Raw genomic sequence first — 26,722 nt, 5'->3', positions numbered from 1 at the left:
GAGTTGCCCCAGTAGAGTTTTTTTCCTCTTGTTTTTTTGCTTTTGTTTTTTTTTATTTGGGTTTTTTATTTTTTTATTTTTTTTGTTCTTTTTTTTGCCTCCACTGAACTGTTCATTTTGGGGGCAACATGGTGTTAATCCTGAATAGACTGCAAACTTCTGATGTCGTGCTGTTGCTCAAATTCAATACATGGCCTAATATGAGCCTTTTGGCATTCCATACTGACATATGATTTCTTTTTCAGGAATTTGCTGACCGTTGGCTTCGTGACATTGGCATATGAAACAGCTTATACCTACTTAGTGAGATACTCGACGACCATAAAGATGAATTGATGATTGCCAAGAGCCTTAGGCGAGATTGGCTCAAATGACATCCATGCCCCTCATAGAGAAAGTCCATGAAAAAGTCATAACATGAAGAGATAAAGGAAGCACATAAATCTTGTCTCCGTAAATTTGGCCCTTGTGGCGTTTCTTGGTATAACTGATGCGATCCCCTTCCATGGTGGACCAGCAGTACCCAAATCTCATAATTTGTTGGCCATTGCAAAACCATTAGTATGTGTTCCTCAAACACCCGTATAGTCCTCTTCCAAGATCTTTTTTTGCCTCAAGATCGTCCACACGTCTTAGTAGCTCAGGCATATCTTGATATGATCATGCGAAAACATCCTTGAATTCTTAAAGTAACTCAATGACGTCTCGCTTTGTCTCCACGGTGATACAGGCTCTGATCTTAACCTTTTTCTCTTATCCTAAGCTCACAATTCCCTACTGATTTTTTTGTAAGGTAGGATTTATTTTTCGACTTGCTCTACCATCCTTAACAAATCAGGAGATATACTACAGTCTTGATCATCTTCGAAGTCTCGAGGTTCTTCTAGCCACATATCTTGCTCAAAAGGAGATCCTGAGTGAATAGCAGTATCGCTCATGTCTTTGATATCTGGAGACCTGTTGTAGAGACGAAAGCAGATCCAAAGAATAAAAGAATCTAAAAATATTTATCTGTACAGTATGATTATGAATGAAATGTAAACAATGAAAGAATATTTGTTCAAAGTTAGAGACAAAAATGCATTTTTATTGAAACAATGATATTGAACATAAGCCTATCTCACAAAAGGAACCTTATTGCTCCTAGGCTTAGAGCAATACGAGTGTTCTAAACATTACTTTGAAATGGTCCTAGAAACTACGAGAATCTCCTCCACATTCTCATTGTTTAGAACACCTCTAGGGATGTAGAAACAAATTCCTGATAGGTTTTTTAGTACCTTCTTCAAAGGCACAAACATCTTTCCCTTTTGAACCATCGATATTTTCAAAGAATTCTAATTCTTTATCATCCATATGGCTCGGCACTAAAGTTCTAAATACGACGTACTTTTAGACTTTAGGAAATTTATTGTATGCAATGAAAAGTAATGTTGATGCATGAATCCGTATTTTTGGATTTTAGGAAATTTATTGAATGTAATGAAATGTAATGTTAATGCATGAATGCGTATTTTTGGATTTTAGGAAATTTATTGAATGTAATGAAATGTAATGTTAATGCATGAATGCAAAAAAAAAAGACGTTGATTCTGGTTCAATTCCATTAGAACAACTTTACTAGAAAACAGATTTCTTTACATAAAGTAGATATATATACAGCTTTGCCCTAATAGGCAGGGACATTCTATCTTCTTCTTCATTCGACCGTTAAGATAAATCTCACGAACTTTTCAAAATGGATGTCTCTTCTATCTCCTTTTCGCTTGATCCAGGCCGCGACTCATTGCTCACTCATCCTCGTGATGCTCGTTGGCTTTTCTTTATGAAAGTTCAGCGACACTCGAATAATCTGTCATCTTGAATCCTCGGGCAACGGAGCAATAGTCGTGTAGTTCTCCATTAAACTACCACCCCTCCCTTATCACGTTTTCTTGGACCATATTCGGACAACCGTATTATTATCCACTTTATCAAGAAACCCATTTCCTTATGACAAGCTCTCTATTTAACAACCGAACGTGAATCAACACCTCTTTTTATGATGAAAATGCAATGCAATCATAACAAAAAGAAACAGGTTAGTACAAAGCAAAAGCAAGCAAGAATAAATAGAACACCTATTTGGGTGAATACTAGGGGTTCGAAGTGGTTCTACCTAGGGTGGGCTCCTAAGGTTCACTACATGAGGTTTGGTTCTAAAGTAAGGGTACCCGAACCAGCAGATTCCTCGATCCTCACCCATTATAGGCTCATGCGGACCGAGTTCAGTTCAGGGGGATACATTTCTCTATGGCCATGCGGAGATGAAAATCTCACAAAGACATAGGTACGAATGTATCCCGGAAGCGATTCACTATCCCATGCGGAGGTGAAAACCTCACGAAGGCGTAGTTTCTCACTCCCACTTAAAAGGTGTGACCAACGGTCATGCAATGGAATGTGCAGAAATATACACCTAAACGCTAAACAAAGCAGTAATTATAAACAAATAATAAAAGCCAGAATAAAGGCAAATGAAATGTAATAAAAGGATCGTATCTTTAAATCAAGTTTTCAATTTTTTGACACAAAGACAAAAAGCAATCAACTCGTGGCTTGACTCTCTTATTTTACGTCCCCAGTGGAGTCGCCAAGCTGTTGACACCATTTTTTGGATGAAAACGGGGTCGACTTGGATTTTGAAAAAAGAATGAAAACGGGAGTCGCCACCAATCCTTTTTTGATGAGGTGTGATCGGGTCACCTCGAAAAGTGGTTGTTTTTAATAAACGATTTAATTTTTATTAAAACAACGATTTTGGTCTACGAAATTCAGAAAACGGGTTCGGGAGTCGGTTACGCACAAGGAAGGATTAGCACCCTCGATACGCCCAAAATTGATACCTAGTTGATTAATTATTGTCTTAGTGTTGAAAATTGAAAATTTGAAGAGTTTTAAAAATACGATCCTTGAAAGAAACTCTGATAACGTGAATTGAAATATAAGATTCTCTTGTTCCGAAGTAATATCACATCCAGCACGTTAGGACACGATACTCTAAACCATCGAAACCAAGATCACCTTATAATTTAATGAAACCATACTTTGAAGTTTTAAGAGGATATTTGGCTATTTAGTCAAACAAGAAATCGAAACCCAGCACGTTAGGGCACGTTTCCTCGATTTTCCAAACGCGAAGTATTGCCTTAATTTAAAAGTTTAAAAAGAATATTTGGCTATTTGGTCAAACGAGAAGTCGAAACCCAACACATTAGGGCACATTTCCTCGATTTTCCAAACGCGAAATACTGCCTTATTTTAAAAGTTTAAAAAGGATATTTGGCTATTTGGTCGAACGAGAAATCGAAACCCAACACGTTAGGGCACGTTTTCTTGATTTTCCAAACGCGAAATATTGCCTTATTTAGAAAAAACTTTCCTTTTGATGTTTGGTGTTAATGCATGACAAAACAATAACGAATACGACAAGGTAAACAAAGTAATGTGAGTAACAACAATACAATAGGCAAAATGAAATGACGAGGCGATTACATAAACAACGCAAACGAATAAATAGATAGAACTAACATTTTAGAAAAGTGAAAGTGTACATGAATAAAGAAACAAACACCAAATAACAATGATGACAATAAACACAATTATGTAACAATGTGTATGCATGTATAATTTTAAGCCATGAAAATAAGAAATGCATATAAATTATAGAGTATGAAAACGTATATAAATATATACATATAAAAAAAAATCATAAGTATTGTAAAATAAAATGTAAGTATGTGTGTGTATATATATTTACAAATTGTAATAATGTAAGAAAATATATATGTGAATTAAAAATATTTTGAGAATATAAAGAATATATATAAGTATGTATATGAAGTAAAATATGTATACATATATGTAAGTATATAAAATTATGAAATATGAAAAATATATTTAAATATGTACAAGTACACATATATATATATGAATTAAAATGTGTATATTTATACCTATATCTATGTATATATGAAAATATGAAATATAAAATATAAAAAGTATATATTTATAATAAATGAAAAGTATGTACGGAAATATATATTATAAAATGTATGAACAATTTAATATTAAAATATTTTAACATAGATAATAATATATAAGATGATAATATATAAATTTAAACCAAATAAATAAGATAAAACTTTAGATAAATACTAGTCAATCCAAAATAGTTTAAAATACAACAATATACAAAAGAAAATCTTAAACAATAAAAAGCAGTTTTTTTAAATATATAAAAAATTTAATGCAAAGCAATTTCAAATAAATGATAAATATAAAGGCTTAAAACAAATAATGGTAAAATAGCATATATATAAAAAAATTAAACATATTAAGGACGTGGTTGAAGCAGAATAAAAAAACGGGTCTTAAACTACAAATATCTGAAATAGGTGGTAAAGGGTTGAAATAATAGGTCTTTGAGGACACAGGGGACCGATTACATAATATTCCCGTCCCGTATGTGCATTGATTTGCGCGGGACCAGATTGGAATAAGCGAAAAAATAGGTGGCCAAAATTAAAAAGAAGCAAAAGGCGCCATTGAATGCACCGCAGGATTAGAGGGACCAAAGGCGAAATTACCTATTAGGGCATGAGTGCGCCGGTCCGACTCCTTCAAACGGCACCAATTTAATTACCTTAAAAGCTAAAAAACAACAACAACAAAAAAACTTTCTGCAGTTTCATTCCCTTGCAAAAACACAAAAAATAAATAAATAAAAAAAATAAAAGGTAGGTCTCCCTTTTTCTGCTTGGGTTCGAGCCCGTCATGGGCAATCACGCCTCCCACCGCCCGGTGATCGAGGCTGTCTGAAGAGGCTCCTATCGGCGCTTTGAAAGCGCGCTCATGGGACGAGGCCATGGAGCGAAGAGACGAGGGAAAGAGAAGAACTTGGCCCCTCCTTGAACCCACATCCGTGACGGTGAATCACCATCGACGGCAGCCTAGGGGCCGATTCAGGTAACCTTCCTTTGTCCTTTTTTTTGTTTTTTAATTACTTTTAAATAGATTTGAAATAAAAGAAAAGAAAAAAAAACAAAAACTATGAAAAAGAGAACGAAGATAACAATTTTTTTAAAGAAGAACAACCTTTTGGAGCTTCAGTTTCTGATTTTCGATTTATCGATGGGTGTTCGTAAAAAAAGTACAAAGAGATATTGTGGCTTTTTTATAGCCAAATTACAAAAACCGTTCTGTTTCCAATCCTTGTCTTTTGCCATTTATTACTGTTGTTGCCTTGTTTAGTGGTCTCTTGCAGTGTCGACACGCGTGGAGGAGGCGTCTTGGCGGCATTTAAAGAGGCAAGTGGCAATGGCGGAGCCTTATATGCCCTAGGTGCGGCGCACCTAGGGTTCTCTTTTCTTTTTCTGCTATCTTTTTGCTGTTGGTTTTGGGTTTAGTTGGGCTAGGTTTTTTTAATTTTTGTTTTGGGCCATTGTTTTTATTTTTACTGGGCCAACAAATTTGGGCTTCTACAGCCGAATATAGATATGCTTCACAAATCATAATTCACCTCACTTAGTAACCGAATTAATTTTTATCATTTGTCAAATAGATTACAAAATAAGTTACATAACAAAATATAGATACATTTTAAACCACACAATTAAACAAATTTTCATGGCATTACATGATCGTCACATATCAAAGACAAATGTTCTTGACATTTCCATCACCTAAACCGAATTAATAAATGCAACTCAATAATATAATCATCCATACATTATTATTATCACACATATATATATCATGACTAAATTTCATAAACAAAGCTTACCTTTTCAATATATAAGCATAAAAATAATTTGAGACAATCTAACATAACTTGGCATTAGCCTAAGCAACAACAGTCTTTCAAGTTAGATAACCACATAGCTTAGTAAATCATCTCAAAACATCAGAGCTTTTATGCACACTACTTATAAGCATTCATACTTTCATGCACATGGCTAAGCATATTTAAAACATCATCAACTCATACGTTTTCATATTTTTATAGCATCACTTATCGAAGCATTTGTCGAACATTCCCTTTTACATATTCATTGAACCACTAGAATAATATTGGATACTCGGGAATCTCGCACACTATGTGCTAACACATGGTCGAAACCACTACTTTCTCATATCTCATATCAATGCTCTCTCTCAAGCCATAAATGGATCTGCTCACACAAGTTGTCGGTCAAGACGTAGCTACACAGTGTTGCTCACATAAGCTGTCAAGTAACCACAACACATGCCCGAAAATCAGCCACCAGTAGGACATGCAAGACCAGCCATAACATGGTAACCCCTAATGACATGTCATTTGTATCCTATATATTCCTACGGTTCAAACGGGATCCGAAAGTTGTCGAAACTTCGTTGGATATTTGAGTAGAGTTATAATATCAATATATATAGCATAAAAGCATTTAAATCGACATAATTCATTGTTATTTAAATTAACAAACTTGCCTCAAATACGAACGGAGAAACACGATCGATTAATCCAATACTTTTTCTTTTCCCCTATCTAAATTCTTACGTTGCTTTTCTTGATCTATATAATCAAATTTAACTCATTCAAATTTCATTCTATTCAATTTAATCCAAAAATCATGTTTTGGCAAAATTACACTTTTTCCCTATAGTTTTGAATTCATTTCAATTTAGTCCCTAGCTCATAAAAATGAAAATTCATGCAAATTAGTACAAACCGACTATAGCAAGCCCTATATTTCATTTATTTCACATTTCCACTATGGGCATTTTTCTATTTTTCAATTTAATCCCTAATTGACAAATTCATCAAAAATCCTTTCACAAAAGTTGTTCAACTATTATCAAACATTCATTTTCATCCAGTAAAAATTAAAAAAACTAACATACATTCATGGTAAAACCCTAAAATTTTAACAGTTTTGGAAATTAGTCCCCGGGCTAACTAGATTAAGCTACAATGACTCCAAAAAGATAAAAATTGCAAAAACCGAATAAAAATGCACTTACATGCACTAAGATATGTTGGCCGAATGCTTGGAGGGTCTTTAATAGCTTCTTAGTTGCTATATTCGGTTGAAGAATGAAGAAGAAAGATGATACCTTTCTTTTTCTTACTTTAAGTTTGGTTTATTTTATTAATTACTAAATTAACCTTATCATTAAACCATTAAAATCATTACAAGATGTCCACCTTTGTCCACCATTAATATTAATGGTCTAATTACAATTTAAGGCCACTCATCTTTCAATTTCATAGCGATTTGACACCTTATACTAATAGAACACTAATTTTACACTTTATGCAATTTAGTATTTTTTATCAAATTAAGCATGCAAACGATAAAATTCCTTCACGAAATTTTTATACGACACTACTAACATGCTGTAGAAATTAAAATAATAAGAAAATAAATTTTTTGACGTCAGATTTGTGGTCTTAAAACCACTATTCTAATTTCACTAAAAATGAGCTGTTACAACTCTCCCTCCTAGAAAAATTTGTCCCCGAAATTCTTACCAAAAAATAAATCCAGATATTGCTTTATCATAGCTTCCTCGGGCTCCCACGTGGCTTCCTCTATCCCGTGACGTTGCCAAAGAAGCTTTATTAAAGCTATGTTTTTATTTCTTAACTCTTTAACCTCTCGGGCCAAAATTCTGATTGGTTCCTCACTGTACGACATATCAAGCTAAATTTCAACATCTGCCGGTGAAATGATATGTGAAGGATCTGATCAGTACCATCGTAACATGGATACATGAAACACATTATGAATGTTTTCCAGCTCTGACAGTAAATTTAGCCGATACGTCATTGGCCTTATTCTTTCAATGATCTCATACGGCCCGATAAATCGCAGACTAAACTTCCCTTTGCGACTGAAACGAAGAACTCTCTTCCAAGGCGATACTTTCAAAAATACTTTGTCGCCAATTTGAAATTCAATATCTTTACGTTTCAAATCTACAATGACTTCTGTCGATCTGAAGTTGCTTTCAAACTATCACGGATTATCTTTTTCTACTAAGCTTGGTCGAATAGAAAGGAGTTCGGCATTTACGACCATACAAAGCTTCGTACGGTGCCATCTTTATGCTAAACTGATAATTGTTATTCTACGCGAACTCAACCAACAGTAAATATTTCTCTTAATTGCCTTCGAACTCTAATACAAAACAACTAAATATATCTTCATGTATCTAAATTACTCGCTTGGATTGACCATCTATCTAGGGATGAAATGCAATACTAAAATGTAACTACATACCTAAAGCTTCTTGTAACTTGCTTGAAAATCGTGATGTAAACCGCCGATCTATATCTGAAATAATAGAAATTGGCACCCCGTGAAATCTGATAATCTCAGAGATGTGCAACTCAGCTAGTCTCTCAAGGGAGTAATTTGTACATATCGTAATAAAATGTGCTGACTTCGTCAAACGATCAATGACAACCCGAATGGCATCTTTATTTCTTAGAGATAAGGGTAAACCTGATACGAAGTCTATAGTAACTCATTCCCATTTCCATTCCAGTATCATTATTGGCTACAACAAACCAAAGGGTACCTGATGTTCAACTTTAACTTGTTGAGATACTAAACATCTCGATACGAAATCTAAAATCTCACGCTTCATTCCTGGCCACCAATACATTCGTTTTAAATCATTGTACATTTAAGTACTACCAGGATGAATGGACAAACTACTACAATGAGCTTCATGTAAAATTTTCCAAATTAACTCTGTATCCCTCAGTACATAAATTTTGTCTCTAAAAAGCAAGCAATCATCAAATCCAATTTAAAAATTTGAATCAGGAGTCGACTCACATAATTTTCGTTTAGCTATTCTGAGCCTCACAAATCTATTGTAAGAACAACGGTTTAGCTTTTAATTCAACTAACATTGAAACATCAACAGACAATGACAACTGCGTATTCAACGCTCTCAAAGCAAACAAAGATTTTCTACTTAGAACACCAGTCACTACATTTGCTTTTTCCGAATGATAATCAATAATCGAATCATAGTGTTTCAACAACTCGAGCCATCAGCGCTATCTCGGGTTCAAATCTTTCTGTGACATTAAATACTTCAAACTCTTATAATTGGTAAAAATATGACATTTGTCGCCATATAAATGATGTCATCAGATCTTCAATGCAAACACAATAGCTGCTAACTCTAAGTCATGTGTCAGATAGTTCTTTTCATGCGACTTTAACTGTCTGGAAGCATAAGTGTCTGGAAGCATAAGCTATCACTTTGCATTCTTGCATCAAAACACAACCTAAACCATTCAAAAAGGCATCGCTGGAAATCACAAATTCTTTACCCGATTCAAGCTTAATTAGAACTAGTGCCTTGGTCAACACTGCTTTCAACTGATAAAACTTTGCTGACATTTCTCGGACCACTCAAACTTCACATCTTTTTGTAATAATCACATCATTGGAGTAGCTATCATCGAGAATCCTTTGACGAATCTTTTTTAATAACCAGCTAATCCCAAAAAGCTTCTAACTTCTGATACATTTCTCAGAGATTTCTAATCAACAAATACTGATATTTTACTCAGGTCAACTCTGATGCCTTCAGCTGATACTATATGTTCCAGAAAACTGACTTCCCGGAGTCAATATTCACATTTACTAAATTTGGCAAACAAATGCTTCTCATGTAGGGTCTGCAATACAATTCTCAAATGCTTGGCATGCACAAACTCATCTCGAGAATAAATCAAAATATTATCTATGAAGACCACAACAAACTGATCTAAATACTGTCTAAAAATTGTGTTCATCAAATCCATAAATACTACAGGTGCGTTAGTTAAACCAAACGACATCACCAGAAATTCATAATGTTCGTACCTGGTCCTAAATGCAGTTTTCGGCACATCTTAATCTTTAACCCGCAACTGATAATAACCAGAACGTAAATTAATGTTCGAAAATACCATTGCACCTTTCAACTGATCAAATAAATCTTCAATTCACGGTAATGTATACTTATTCTTGATCGTAACCTTATTCTGTTGACGGTAATCAATACATAATGTCATTGATCCTTTCTTTTTCTTAACGAACAAAACTGGTGCACCCCAATGCGAGATACTAACGCTAGAAATGGTAAGCATGATTTTATCTGGACTAGAGTACAGATATTTGAAAAGTGGAGTTATTCAAGGGAAATTAAGTAATAAGACTAACGTGCAGACAAGTTGATTCTATTTCTCAAGTAGATTGTTAACATAGTAAATTTTTTACAGATGTATATACTAAGGAGGGTTTCAATGGTTGCTATCCGAGCTGCTCTAAACCTCCAACATGGTGGTGTTAGGGACTTCTATATATGTTCTCTTTCATCAAGGTTTGTCTTTAACAAAGCTGAGTTCTAATATCCAAGAAAATTTGCCCAGTGATTATGCACGTGAAAATTATGATCTGGCTTGTACAAAAATGTTGTTTATAAGGGCCAGTTAAAGCCTGATCAACTACAAAACTACTATTATGCTGATCTTGGCAATGAAAGGTTTACCAGCTACATGGCCCTGGTAAATATTTTATCCATTTACTTACTTTCTTTCTTTATCTACTAACAGCATGGAACAATCAGTAACTGAAGAGATGCAAGGTTGAGGGATGACTTCATAGGCATCGAAATTTGAATGATCTCTTAAGCTCTTCCACTCCCTTGATAACTTAAATGAAATCGTATGCCGATTGAACCAAATCCTACATTCCTAGTAGAGGCGAGGAAATTGTAAATGACAATTCTGATCCTTTTGATGCAGGTACACTCTAGGTTTTCAACAAATACATTTCCTAACTAGGAACGTGCCCAACCACTATGTGTCTTGGGCACAACGGGGAAACTAATACACTAAAAGGCAATGTGAACTGGTATGTATCCGTGAAGTTTGTGAATTTTGGATTAATTGGTTTATATGTACGGTTTTACTCTTATTTCTGTTTTTCCTGGAATAGTTGAGAATATATATTTAAATTTCAAAACTAATATAAATCTTAGAAAAGATGATACTCTTTTAACTGAAGCAACATAATAGTTTCATTTCTATCATAACTTTTTGGTTGTCTAAGTTTTACATCCCACCTTTTGATTTGTCGTTTGTCACCTGCCATTCTGCTCCTCTTATGGCAACAACTGATAAATGAAACGGATTGTGCATGCTTAACACTGATAAAATTAGAGATGAATACTCTAATATATTGAGGAAAAATTTACTCAAAAATTATCTATTTCTCATAAATATGTATAGATATATATACATGAAGCATTGAATCATGTAAAGAAAGAATATCCCTAATTAATATCTCTAAAAATCAACTATAATCCCTAAAGGTTAGCTATTCAATTTTGTCAAATAAATCAAAGATTCTCAACACTCCCCCCAAGTTGGTGCATAGATGTCTCGAACGGCCAACTTGCAAAGAAGATTATGATAAGTCTTACAGCTAGGCCTTTTAGTAAAAACATCAACCAACTATTTTTGGGATACTAGATAAAATAGACTTAAGACACCACTAGCTAATTTTTACTTGATAAAATGGCAATCTATTTCGATGTGCTTGGCCTTATTTTGTTGCACTGATTTTAAGCTATGTTGATGGCCGCTTTACTATCACAGTACAAAGTTGATCCATTTTTCTTCAACAACTTTAGCTCTTCCAATATCTTTCGCAACCATAAAAGCTCACAAACACTTTGAGTGTAACACCCCAACCCGTATCCATCGTCAGAATAGGGTTACAAAGCATTATCGTAAAAACATAACTTTAAAACATACATCTCATACATTAACATTAACATAGCATAATTCATTCATTTACATGCATATCGTCCCTTAATCGAGCCTTCAAGGCCTTAAAAACACTTTAGAAACAATTTGGGACTAAATTGGGAACATTTGGAACATTTAGGAAAAAGTTGGAAAAATTGAACTGTAGGGGTCACACAACCGTGTGACTCACACAGCTAAGACGCACACTCGTGTCTCAGGTCATCTATCTTTCGAAATAGGGACACACGGTTGTGTCCCAACCCGTGTCTGTGCCCGTGTAACTCTCTGAGTCACACAACCAAGCCACACAACCATGTGCCAGGCCGTGTAACTCTCTGTGTCCCAGGCTGTGTACTACGTCATGTAACAGCCTGACTTGCATGCATTAAAACCTTCAACATGGCCGTGTGTCACGACGGCTGAATCACACGCCCATGTCTCAGGCCATATGAACATGAAATTGGCCAAAATCAACCCATTTCCAACACCAAATTAAGTATGTACCTAAAAGCATTTTATACCCATGACCAAAGCATAAAAACTTTACCAAAATATGTATGAAATGACCAATTCAAAAGACCAAATCCATTCAACCAATATGCCATACAAGGCACCTCAAATGCAAATATACAAACTTACTTAAACATATACATATACTTGACCACATTTCATTCATAATCATTTAGCTCATTTCCATCTCAAAGCATATCATAACTTGACCTATATCACTTTAACATAAACTTACCATTTGAGCCCTACCATTCTTGCATCATATGTACCAAATTGACATAATTCAACCATCATCAAAATGATACCAAAACAACCAACTCATACATACCAAAATCAACATCTAAGCATTCAACTAAACATTAAACACAAGTCCACCTATACATGCCATTATAACCTTGACCAAAACATCAAAAGCTACCGATATAATCGTTGGATAGTGTGATAGATCTCTGACGAGCTTCCAAACCGATCGAGTTTCCAATTATCTATAAGACATAGGAAAGAAAACTACGTAAGCACATAATGCTTAGTAAGTTCGTAAAATATGAACATAACTTACCAATTTAATGCATAACATTAAGATTAAGCATAATATAATCCAACCATAAGCTTGGCGCAAGCCTAAGCATCATCAACAACACATGTTAGTGAATTAACACATAATTCACTTGAATTATCATAAGATGAGCTAATTGTACATGAAAATACTATTTTTGAATTCATCCTTTTCATAAACATAGATATACTTTCATTGAACATTTCCATTTCAATCCTTTTTATAGATTCATGAAATAGTTCAGTTGACACTTACCGTTCCTTTTCTTTTCATGCCCGTTGAACCATTTATAATAATATCAGATATACGGGAAAGCCCACACAAAGTGTGCTAAACATATAACCGTAACATTTCCTTTTCATTTACATCATTGCTCACACGAGCTGTGAAATGAGCCTGCTCACATGAGCTATGGGTTGGAATGTAAGCTACACGATACTGCTCACACGAGTTGTGGAGTACCTGCAACAAAGGCAGGATCTCAGCCATCAGCAGGACATTCAAGACCAGCACCCAAAACATGAAAACCCCAATGACATGTCATTTGTATCCTACGAATTCCTAAGGTTCAAACGGGGCTCGATAATCATCGTGACATCGTTGGATATACATATTTTAGTTGCATGGAAAATAACACATTAACATATAGATTACTATAAGATTAAAAAGATATTTAATCATACAAACTTACCTCGATAACAAAGACGTAGAAACGAAGTCGACTAATTGAAGCTTTAGCTTTTCCCTGATCCAAATCCGTATGAGGTCTATCTTGGTCTAAATATACAAATTCAATCCATTTAACATTTCTATTATTCAATTCAGTCCATATTTCATATTTTTGCAAAATTACTATTTTGCCCCTAATATTTTAAATTTTCACAATTTAGTCCTTAAGCTCATAAATTGAAATCTAAGCATTTTCATCCTCATTTCATGCTATTCGAATTTATTATGAACCCATATCAATCCATACCATTTATCATTTCACAAATTTACCAAGAACTTTTACTACAATTACAAATAAGTCCCTAAATGACATGTTCATCAAAAATCACTTTACAAAACTTGTTTATTTATCAACAAGGACACATAATCTTTCATAAAACATCAAGAATCATGCAAGAACATACATGCCAAACCTTAAACCTTTAACAGTTTTGCAAATTAATCCCCAGGCTAGCTAGATTAAACTACAACGATCTCGAAAACATAAAAATCATTAAAAACGGGACAAAGTTATACTTACATGCAAGCTAAATGAATAACCAAAGCTTCAAACCCTAGCTATGGCTTCTCCTTCATTTCCGGTGGAAATAAAAGTTAAAGAAGATAATACATTTGTTTATGATATTTTACTTTAACTTATTTATGAATTTACTTTATTAACCTTTCATTTTAACTTATCAAGAACTTAATTTGTGTTCATAAAAGTCCACTAACAAGTTAAATGGTCTTATTACCATCTAAGTCCACTCACATTTAAATTTCATAGCTAATTGATACCTTAAACTAATAGAACTCCACTTTTACACCTTTTACGATTTAGTCCTTTTCACATAATTAAGCATACAAACGTCAAAATTTCTTAACGATATTTTAATATGATCTTACTAACATCCCATAGACATTAAAATAATAATTTACTCATCGGATTTGTGGTTCTAAAATCATTGCTCTGATTTCATTGAAAACGGGTTGTTACAACTCTCCCCCTCAAAGGAATTTTTGTCCTCTAAAATCTTACCAAAAAAGAGGTTCGGGTATTGCACTTTCATAGCTTCTTCTGGTTCTTAGGTGGCCTCTTATATACCATGATGCTGCCAAAGAATTTTCACTAAAGTTATGGTTTTATTTCTCAATTCTTTAACCTTTCAAGCTACAATTATGACCGGTTCTTCACTATATGTCATATCTGGCTGAGTCTCAACATCAACAAGTGAAATCATGTGTGAAAGATCTGATCAATACCGTCGTAACATGAATACGTGAAATACATTATGGATCTTTTCTAACTCTGACAGCAAACCTAATATGTAAGCTACATGTCTGATTCTCTCTATGATCTCATACAACCCGATAAACTGTGGACTAAGCTTGCCTTTACGGTCAAATTGAAGAACTTTTTTCCAAGGTGATACTTTCAAAAACACTTTGTCGTCGACTTAGAATTCGATATCTTTCCTTTTCAAATCTACATAGGATTTCTGTCAATCCGAAGCTGCTTTCAAACTGTCACGTATCACTTTAACCTTTTCTTTAGTTTCTCGTATCAAATCAACACCAAATAAATTTTTCTCACTGAGCTCAGTCCAGTATAACAGAGTTCGACACTTTCGACCATACAAAACTTCGTACGGTGTCATTTTAATACTCGCTTGATAACTGTTGTTGTATGCAAATTCAACCAACGGTAAAAATCTCTCCAATTACCTTCGAACTTTAAAACACAACATCGAAGCATATCCTCAAGTATTTGAATTACTCGCTCGGGCTGACCGTCGATCTGAGGATGAAATGAAGTACTAAAATATAATCGTGTACCTATAGCTTCATGTAACTTGCGCCAGAATCAAGACATAAACCACGGATCTTTGTTAGAAATAATAAAAACCGGTACACTGTGCAATCTAACGATCTCAGCAACATACAAATCTGCTAATCTCTCGAGTGAAAAATCCATACGCACTGGAATAAAATGTGCGGACTTCATCAAACAGTCAATAATAACCCACACAATATCTTTCTTTCTCAGAGATAGAGGCAATCCCGATACAAAATCCATCGTGTCAATTCCTGTTTCCACTCTAGAATCATCACTAGCTCTAATAAACTTGAAGGTACCTGATGCTTAGCTTTAACTCTAAGATCTCTTGTTTCATACCTGGCCACCAATACATCTGTATCAAGTCGCTGTACATTTTATTGCTACCATGATGAATAGGTAAGCTACTATTGTGAGCTTCTTGTAAGATCTTTTGAACAAGATCAAAATTTTTTGAAACACAAATTTTGTCTTTGAAGTACAAACTGTCATTTGAACCCACATGAAAATCTGAATCAGGTGTCGTGTCAATCTATTTCCGTTTAGCTATCAAAACATTATCACATTTCCGAGCTTCACAAATCTGTTGCAGAACCGTCGGTCTAGCTTTTAATTCAGCTAAAATTGAATCATCATCAATCAGTGTTAACCGCGCGTTCAAAGCTCGCAAAGCAAATAGAGATTTTCTACTCAAAGCATTCGCAACAACATTAGCCTTTCCCGGATGATAGTCAATGACCAAGTCGTAATCTTTCAATAACTCAAGCCATCTGCGCTATCTCAAATTCAGATCTTGTTGTGACAACAAATATTTCAGGCTTTTATGATCCATGAAGATATGACATTTTTCTCCATACAAATGGGGTCGTCAAATCTTCAAAGCAAAAACAATAGTTGCAAGCTCTAAATCGTGAGTCGAATAATTCTTTTCATGTGGTTTCAACTATCTAGAAGCATACGCTATCATTTTTCCCTCTTGTATCAAAACACAGCCCAAACCATTCAATGAAACATCACTATAAATCACAAATTCTTTGTCGGACTCTAGCTAAACTAACACAGGTGCCTCAGTTAACAAAGCTTTCAACTGATTAAAACTTTGTTGACATTTCTCAAGCTATTCGAATTTGACATCTTTTTGTTACAATCTCATCAACGGTGTAGAAATCGTCGAGAATCCCTTAATAAATATTCTATCATATCTCACTAAACCTAGAAAGCTTCTGACTTCAGATACATTTTTCAGAGGTTTCCAGTCTACCACAACTGAATTTTTCTCGAATCAACTCTAATGCCATTGGTCGGTACTACATGTCCAAAAAATCTGACTTCTCGAAACCAGAAATCACATTTGTTGAACTTAGTGAACATTTGTTTTTCGCGAAATGTTTGCAAAAAAATTCTCAAATGTTGGACATGTTTTGTCTCATCTTGCAAATAGATCAGAATATCATCAACAAACACAACAATAAATCTATCTAAAAACGGTCTAAATATTCTATTCATCAAGTCCATAAATAAAGCAGGTGCATTAGTCAAACCAAATGGCATCATAAGAAACTCATAATATCCATACCTGGTTTTGAATGTAGTTTTTGCAACATCTGAGTCTTTAACCCATAACTGATAATAACCAGAATGAAGATCGATCTTTGAGAATACTGTCGCACCTTTCAATTGCTCAAATAGATCATCGATACATTGCAATGGATATTTTTTCTTGATCGTGACTTTGTTGAGTTGTCAATAATCAATACATAACCGCATGGATCTATCCTTTTTCTTAATAAATAACACAAGAGCACCCCAAGGAGAAAAACTCGGTCGAGCAAGACCCCTATATGTCAACTCATGCAACTGTGCTTTCAACTCTTTCAATTCAGTAAGCGTCATTCTATACAGAGCTATCGATATCGGAGATGTTCATGGCATTAACTTAATAGCAAACTCAACTTCTTTGATTGGTGATAACCCTGGTAACTCTTCTGGAAACACACCCATATACTCACATACCACTGGAACCGGTTCTAGCTTCAACTCAGAAACTTTAGGATCAAATATATAAGCAAGATACGATTCGCAACCTTTTCTAACTTATTTCTATGCCAACATAACATTAGATACACTGTCCAATCTATCTGACTCAATTCAAAGCTTTTCACCGTTCTGACATTTCAACAAGATATGCTTTCATCTACAATTCACAATAGCATCATGCAGAGTTAACTAGTCCATACCCAAAATCACATCAAACTCATCAAAGGGTAGTAACATCATATCAGCCAGAAAGTTGCAACCCTGAATCATTAAAGGAAAGTTTTTACAAACTTTATCAACTAACATGTACTGATAATTCATTTCATACTGATAACTTTATCAACCCCGAACATCCTAATCATGTTCAATTTAGCAACCAGAGCAAATGCTTCTTAATAATTCGTTTCATATGTCTGAATGAATCATTACGCTAATAATTTGGCTTTGAGTCTTTCAATTGAACCGTCAACCTTATAGTTGATAGTAAACACCTATTTGCAGCCAACCATTTTTAGCCCCTTAGGAGGACTAACCAGTTCCCACGTCTCATTTTTTGCTAAAGACTACATTTCTTCTATCATGGCCTTCTTCCATCTTGGATCAGTGATAGCTTATCTCCAATCCTATGGAACAGACATAGAGGACAAGGACAAAACAAAAGCTCTATAGGATGGAGATAAACATAAAAGACATAGTCAAAAATAGGATGTAAAGTGACAGTTCTAACACCTTTTCGTTGGGCTATTGATAATTCTAAATCAGTAGCAAATTCAGGTAAAAAAGACTCACCTAGTAGTGAATAGTCAGGGCACAAAGTAGATTGTATGATGACATCTTCTTTCTTGCCTTCTCTAATTTATGTCCTTAAATTAGGCCCATCAACCAACCGTCCACTAGTGTTCTGTTGAACCAAAGACTTGGCTGGAACTAAATTCTCCCTTAGAAGAGTAACAGGGAAGGTGTCATCTCTTAATTTTTGTAACACCCCTTTCCCGAGACCATTGTCGGAGTCGAGCACGAGGCATTACCTGACTTAACTTACTAGTTCAGAGTATAAAAATTTTCTTTTAAAATTAATTTGCTCACGTTCAATTAAAATGTCCCTAAAAAGGGCCCTCAAGACCCTAAAACATGCAACAAAAACTGTTCGGGTCCAAACTGGGAGCATTAAAAATTTTTCGTATACTTAAACAAATCAAAATAATTTATTTCACTATTCACAATAAAACTGTCCACTTGTGTGACAGTCACTAATTTAATTATAACTCGAGTTATGAAACTTGAAATTTAGATCCGTAATTTTTTTATGAAATTAGACTCATATATCTTCTTATCATAAAATTTCCATAATTTTTGGATTGGCGAAATAGTACGGTTAATTCGCTAAAGTCTCCCATGTTTCACTGTCAGACGGTTCTGACCCCTATTCACATTAAATCAATTATCTCATTGTACAGGCTTCATATGGTGCTTCTGCTTCTTTCTATTGAAAATAGACTCACTATGGACTTTAGACATATAAATTATGACTCAAAATTCTTTCTGTACAATTTTTCATGATTTCCTAAATTCAGAACAGGGGACTTCAAAAACCATTCTGACCCAACCCCACTAAAATTCAAATATTACAAAATATAAATTCCTTTGCCTACATCGTTTCTTTCATGTTAAAATAGACTCGATAAGTTTTAATTCTATATCTTATTCACTCTCTAATTCGATTTCTACTATCGTTCCATTCCAAAAACTGTTCCATTGCAAATTCTTACTCTTTTATAATTTCTTTGTATTAACTATCATTTAGGCATAAATAATACCAAAACATGTTCTTAAATAGTCATTTCAATAGCTAATCATTATCGAGTATTTACATGCTATTAATTAGCCATATAATAAGGACACACACACAAAATGACTAAGTCCCTATACATGCTATAACTTAAAACGTTTCGAATCACAAAATATCGAGATGGTCTGTTGATAGTGTGAAACGATCTTCGATGCCCTTTCGATCCCCGAATTGGCTTAGCGATACTCTAAAAAAAAGGAAAATAAAGGGGGTAAGCATAAAGCTTAGTAAGTTTACAAGAAAATAAATAACAACATTTATCATAAATAATTATACTCATAAATTATCATTAAGTATCATGATCTTTACTTTCTTCTTTACTTACTCTCTTACTTGTTTACATACTTGCTTACTTAAATAACTCATGATTCTAACTTACTCCTGTCTTGCTGAAATTATTTTTTCTCAACTGGTAACTGAGATATTCTTAACCCTTAGAACTCACTTGAATCTATTTATTCTGCTTTTACCTGAACTTTCATGTAACATAGTCCATTTACTAGCCCGTTGAACCATTTGGAATACTAAGGATACTCGGGACTCTTGTCTAGTAATAGCATGCCAAAGCCATGTCCCAGACATGGTCTTACATGGGATGTTTCCTGTACTGCAAATTTCATATCCTAGATATGGTATTACCTGAGAGTTCTCATATAGGTGCCCATGCCATGTCCCGGACATGGTCTTACGGGGGACCTCTCATCTCGGTACCAACGCCATGTCCCAGACATGGTCTTACATAGGACCTCTCATAACCTCAATAATGCCAATGCCATGTCCCAGACATGGTCTTACATGGAGTCTCATGCCCCTAATGTCATGGCATTTGTATCTGTACATTCCTAATATTTCAACGAAACTTTTAACACTGATTCTCTATCATCTCATACTTGAGTCAACATTAAATAATTTCATGAAATAAGTACATAATTGTTGGAAAATAACAACATTAACAATAATTATTGAAATATTGCATTTATTTACCGTAAACTTACCTCGGTACAAAATACGATCAAATCTACCAACTTAGTCCTCAACCTTTTTCTTTCCCTGGTCTAACTCCGGATTTCGATCCTCTTGATCTATAATAGCAATTTTAGCTTATTTAATACTCACATTCACCAAAACAGTCCTTGACTCAAACTTTGGCAAAAAATATGATTTTGCCCCTAAACTTTTGCATATTTACACTTTTTCCCCAAAGCTCAGAAATTAAACTTCATCCCTTATTCTTATGTTTTATGATATGTTGAACATCTTTCCCTTCTATGGCAACATCAAATTCCCACTCTAACATTTACTTATGAACATTAGGTATTTTTACCAATTATGTCGCTTTACTCGTTTTCACTTAAAATCGTCTAGCAAAAGTTGTTTAACATAATTTCAAACTTCATATTCTACCATAAAACCTCAAAATAAACACATTTCACCTACGGGTATTTTTCCAAATGAAGCCTAACATGAACTAATGTTAGAACAAGCTAAACCGAGCTGTGAGGACTCTAAAAATGTAAAAAATTAAAAACGGGGCTTGGATGCACTACTATGACCTTGAGAAAGTGAAGAAACCCTAGCTATGGAGTCTCTTGAAGTTTCGACCTTTATGGAAGAAGATGAGCACATTTTTCCATATTTTTCCCTTTTTAATTCTTTTTATTACCAAATAACTAAAATGCCCTTCATTAAAACTTTAGTTATTTTTATCTATGCATGCCAATTTTTGTCCATGAAAATCTAATGGTCTAATTACCATTTAATGACCTATACTTCAATTATGCACTTCTACTAAATCCTTTATCAACTAAAGCTCATATTTACCCACTTTTGCAATTAAACCCTAATAAGCAATTCAGACATGCAATCGCTAAAATTTCTTATCGGTATTCTAACACACGCATCCAATCAACCGATAAATCATAAAAATTAATCACAATAAACTTTTCTATCTTAGATTCATGGTTTCACAACCACTATTCCGTTTAGGCCCTATTTCGAGATGTTACATTTCTCCCCCTTTAAGGATTTTCGTCCCCAAAAATCTTACCTGTGAAGAGATTTGGGTATTGTTTTCGCATAGCCTCTTCGGACTCCCATGTAGCCTCGTCTACCCCATGCCTATTGCATAATATTTTCACAAGTGCAATACTTTTGTTCCTTAGTTGCTTGGCCTCTCGAGCTAGAATCTTTACCGATTCTTCACCGTAAGTCATGTTTGGCTTAATCTTAACCTCTGTCTGAGAAATCACATGTGATGGATCTGAACGATAACGGCGTAACATAGACACATGGAACACATCATGAATCTTCTCTAACTCAGTCGGCAAAGCTAGCTGATATGCTAAGGGCCCAACTCTTTCAGTCACCTCAAATTGTCTAATAAAACGTGGACTTAGTTTGCCTATCTTGCCAATTCTGAGAACTTTCTTCCACGGGGATACTTTCAAAAGTACCCTGTCACCAACCTGAAACTCAATCTCTTTTCTTTTCAAATCTACATAGGAATTTTGTCTATCTAAAGCTGCTTTCAAGCAATCTCTTATGACTTTTACTTTCTCTTCTGTTTCTTTGATTAGATCAACCCCGTAAATCTAATTTTCCTTAAGCTATGTCCAATACAAAGGTGTACGACACTTACGTCCATCCAAAGCTTCATAAGGTGCCATCTTCAAACTCGACTGATAATTGTTATTATAGGCAAACTCTACCAACGGCAAATGTTTCTCCCACCTACCTTGAAATTCTAAAACACAACATCTGAGCATACCCTCAAGTATCTGAATAACTCTCTCTGACTGAACATCGATCTGAGGATGGAAATATGTACTAAAACTCAACTTTGTGACCAAAGCTTCCTACAATTTCTTCCAAAACCGCGAAGTAAATCTCAGATCTCTGTCTGAGATCATTGATAACGGTATTCCATGTAGTCTGACTATCTCTGAAGTATACAACTCGGCCAACTTGTCAAGTGAATAATCCATACGAACTATGATAAAATGGGCCGACTTTATTAGCTTATCAATCACAACCCATATTGCATCTTTCTTTCTTGATGTCAATGGCAACCCTGTCACAAAATACATGGTAACTCGGTCCCATTTACACTCAGGAACTAACACAGGCTGTAATAAACCTGAAGGTACCTGATATTCGGCCTTTACCTACTGACAAATCAAGCATCTAGAAATAAATTCTGAAATATCTCTTTTTATTCCTACCCACCAGTACGTTTTCTTCAAATCATTATACATCTTTATACTACCTGGGTGAATAGACAAAGAACTACTATGTGCTTCCTGTAAGATCTTTTGAATAAGCTCATCATTCTTCGGTACACATATCCTATTTTTGAACATCAAACAACCATCAGAACCGATCTGAAAATTAGACTCTACACCTAACTCGAACTAAGCTCTTTTAGCTTGCAACTAACTGTCATCTTTCTGAGCTTTACAGATTTCTTCAAGAAACATCGGTTTAGCTCTCAAATCATCTAAAATAAAATCGTCATCTGATAAAGCCAAACCAGTATTCAAAGCCCTCAATGTAAATAAAGACTTTCTACTCAAGGCATTAGCAACAACGTTTGCCTTACCCGGGTGATAATAGTTCACTAGCTCATAATCTTTAATCAACTCTAGCCATCTTCTTTGCCTCAAGTTCAAATATTTCTAAGTCATCAATTATTTGTATGGTCAGTGAATATTCGGCACTTCTCACCGTACAAGTGATGTCTCCAGATATTCAACGCAAATACAATGGCAGCTAGCTCTAAATCGTGCATCAGGTAGTTTTTCCCATGTGCCTTTAACTGTCTAGAAGCATATGCTATTACTTTACCTTCCTGCATAAGTACACAACCTAATCCATTCAAGGATGCATCACTCTAAATCACAAATTCTTTACCCGGTTCTGGCTATACTAAAACAGGAGCTTCAGTCAACAATTCCTTTAACTTGTCAAAACTCCGCTGACATTTCTCAGTCCATTTAAACTTGACATCTTTCTGCAATAACCTTTTCAATAGGGTAGCTATCATGGAAAATCCCTCTACAAATCATCTGTAATAACCAGCTAATCCAATAAAACCTCTAACCTCTGACACATTTTTGGGTTCCACTCAACAATTGCTGAAATTTTACTCGGATCAACTTTAATACCATCACCTGAGACAATGTGTCCAAGGAATCTGACCTCTCAAAGCCAGAACTCACTTTTGCTAAACTTGGCATATAATTGATTATCTCTCAAAATCTGTAAAATTGTTCTCAAATGTTCAGCATGTTCAATCTCATCAAGAGAATAAATCAGAATATCATCAATAAACACAACTACAAACTTGTCCAAATACGGTTGAAATATTCTGTTCGTTAAACCATGAATATGGCAGGAGCATTAGTCAAGCCAAATGCCATCACAAGAAACTCATAGTGACCATACCTAGTCCGGAAAGCAGTCTTTGAAACATCTGACTCTTTAACCCGCAACTAATAGTAACCAGATCTCAAATCTATCTTGGAGAACACAGTGGCTCCCTTCAATTGGTCAAACAGATCATCAATTCTAGGTAGTGGATATTTATTCTTTATTTTTTCTTTGTTAAGTTGTCGATAATCTATACACAACCTCATCGAACCGTCTTTCTTTTTCACAAAAAGCACTAGTGCGCCCCACGGAGAACAACTAGGCCTTGTAAAACCTTTATCAGTTAATTCCTGCAACTGAGCTTTCAATTCTTTCAATTCCAACGGGGACATTCTATGAGTAATAAAAATGGGAGTGGTACCTAGAACCAACTCAATACCAAACTCAACTTCTCCGATAGGAGGCAAACCTGGAAATTCTTCTGGAAACACGTCAAAAAACTCACAAACTACTGGCACTGATTCAATTTTAAACTTTGGATCTTTAGTATTAGGAACACATACAAGCTTTGTCACTACAAATAGGATAATGGTAACCCCACGATTAATTACTTCATTTATGAATTTTTTAATACAAAAGCAAGATAAGCTTCATACCTTTTTCTCAAACATTTCTGAGCAGACATAATAGAAATCATGGCAAGAGAACTATCTGATTCATCTGGATTAACCCAGATAATATCACCATTTTTGCATTTAAACTCAATGTATTTCTTTCCACAATTCACTATCACTTCATGGGCAGTCAACCAATCCATACCAAGAATCACATCAAATGGCAAAAGCATGAGATCAGCCGAAAAACAATGACCTCTAATCATCAAAAGGAATTTTTTACATACTTTGTCTACTAACTCATAATGACCTAATGGATTCGATACTTTACTCACAAATTCAGTAGATTCTATGGGCATGTTCATACTAGGCATCAATCTAATGCAAACATAGGAATGGGTTGAACCCGAATCAATCAAAGCAATAACACTAGTATCATAGAGAGAAAATGTACCCGTAACCACATCGGAGGAGGATGCCTCTTCATGAGCGCGAATAGCATAAGTCCTTTCGGGTGCTCTAACATCTGGTCTAGCTGCTGAGTCTCTGGACGTACCCCTGTTACTTGCTCCAACTCCTAGATTCCTCTGTGGTCTGCATCTATTGGGAGCATTTCCCGATCTTGCACTCGGTATGGCTTCTCTTTTAACTATTTTGGGACAATCCCAAATAAAATGATCTAGTGCACCACATCTGAAACAAGAACTTTCATTTGCTCAGCACTCACTGAGATGACGTCTACCACATTGAGCACTCTCTGTTCTAGGTGGTCGAGTACTACCCACACTTGCGACTGTAGTAGTCTGAGCTCTTGAACCCACAAATCTTCTACCTCTGTTTTGGCTAGGATACCCGGCTGAAAAATTTGATCTAATAGAGAACTTTCTAGGCCTCTTGGATGTAGATTGAAATGATCTGCTCATCTGCCTTTTTTTCGTGTCTTGAACCTCAATTTCAGCTTTTCCCTTTTCTTTTTCTTTTAACAACTCATCTGCCTTATAGGCTCTTTCAACTAGAATAACAAACTCTTTTATCTCTAGAACGCCAACTAATAGTCGGATATCATCATTGAGCCCATCCTCAAATCTTTTGCGCATGATAGCCTCTATAGACACAAACTCTCAAGCATAATTGCTGAGTCTAACAAATTCATGTTCATACTCGGTTACAGTCATCTTACTCTACTTTAACTCAAGGAACTCTTTTCTTTTCTGGTCAAAAAACCTCTGACTGATCTACTTTTTACGGAACTCCTCCTGAAAGAAATCCCAAGTAACTCTCTCGCTCGGTACTACTGACACAAGAGTCTTCCAACAACGATAGGTCGAATCTCTAAGGAGTGACACAACACACTTCACGCATTCCTCAGGTGTACAGGATAACTCATCAAAGATTCTGATAGTATTCTCGAGCCAAAATTCTCCTCTCTCTACATCATTATCTTTAGTAGCCCGAAACTCTTCAGCCTCTTATTTTCTGATCTTATCAACTGGTGGCCTTTCTCTTATAACTGTACCTGTGACTGGGGCAGCTACATGGGGGATCAGAGAATCATGAGGGGTGGAGGTCTAACAGTCGAATTCATACGAATTAACTCGATAAACCATTCATTCATAGCTTGGAAGAAGGATTCTCGAGCCCCTCCTCCCTAACTAACTGTAACGGGCCTTTCACTACTATCTGGTTGCACCGTCCCTTCTGCGGGAACAGGCGCATTATTCTCTACATCATCTGTACCAACTCGTTCGGGATCCATAACTATAAAAGAAAAACATTTTAAAATCGTCAAGAGTCGTCACACTATCAAATTACAAGTATGACATGTATAGCTAGACTCTTATTCATATTGAATATTTTGAGAACTGACTAAACTCTCGCTCTAATAGAAATAAATGTAACACCCCTTACCCGAGACTGTTTCTGGAGTCAAGCACAAGGCATTATCTGACGTAACTTTCTAGTTCAGAGCATAAAAATTTGCTTTTAAAATTAATTTGCTCACGTTCAATCAATATGTCCTTAAAAAGGGCCTTCGAGACCCTAAAACATGCAACAAAAATGGTGCAAGTCCAAACCGGGAACATTAAAAATTTTCTGAATACTTAAACAAATCAAAATAATTTTTATTTCACTATTTACAATAAAACTGTCCACTTGCTTGACAGTCACTAATTTAATTATAACTCGAGTTAAAAAAAACTCAAAATTTAGATCTGTAATTTTTTCCTGAAACTAGAATCATATATCTTCTTATCATAAAATTTTCAGAATTTTTGGGTTAGCCAAATAGTAAAGTTAATTCGTTAAAGTCTCCTCTATTTCACTGTCTGATGGTTCTGACCCCTATTCACCAAAATTAATTACCTCATTGTACGGGCTTCATATGGTGCTTTCGCTTTTT

At 35.0% G+C, this 26,722-nt stretch overlaps 1 pseudogene; it reads left to right on the top strand.

Moving 5' to 3' along the window:
- Positions 1–10,309: 10,309 nt before the first annotated feature.
- The window catches only part of LOC105791077 (glutamate synthase [NADH], amyloplastic-like), a 51,335-nt pseudogene continuing 34,922 nt past the window's right edge, over positions 10,310–26,722 (top strand).

Source organism: Gossypium raimondii, chromosome 8, assembly GCF_025698545.1.
Source record: "Gossypium raimondii isolate GPD5lz chromosome 8, ASM2569854v1, whole genome shotgun sequence".
Lineage (NCBI taxonomy): Eukaryota > Viridiplantae > Streptophyta > Magnoliopsida > Malvales > Malvaceae > Gossypium > Gossypium raimondii.
This window is presented reverse-complemented; position numbering and strand designations above follow the sequence as displayed.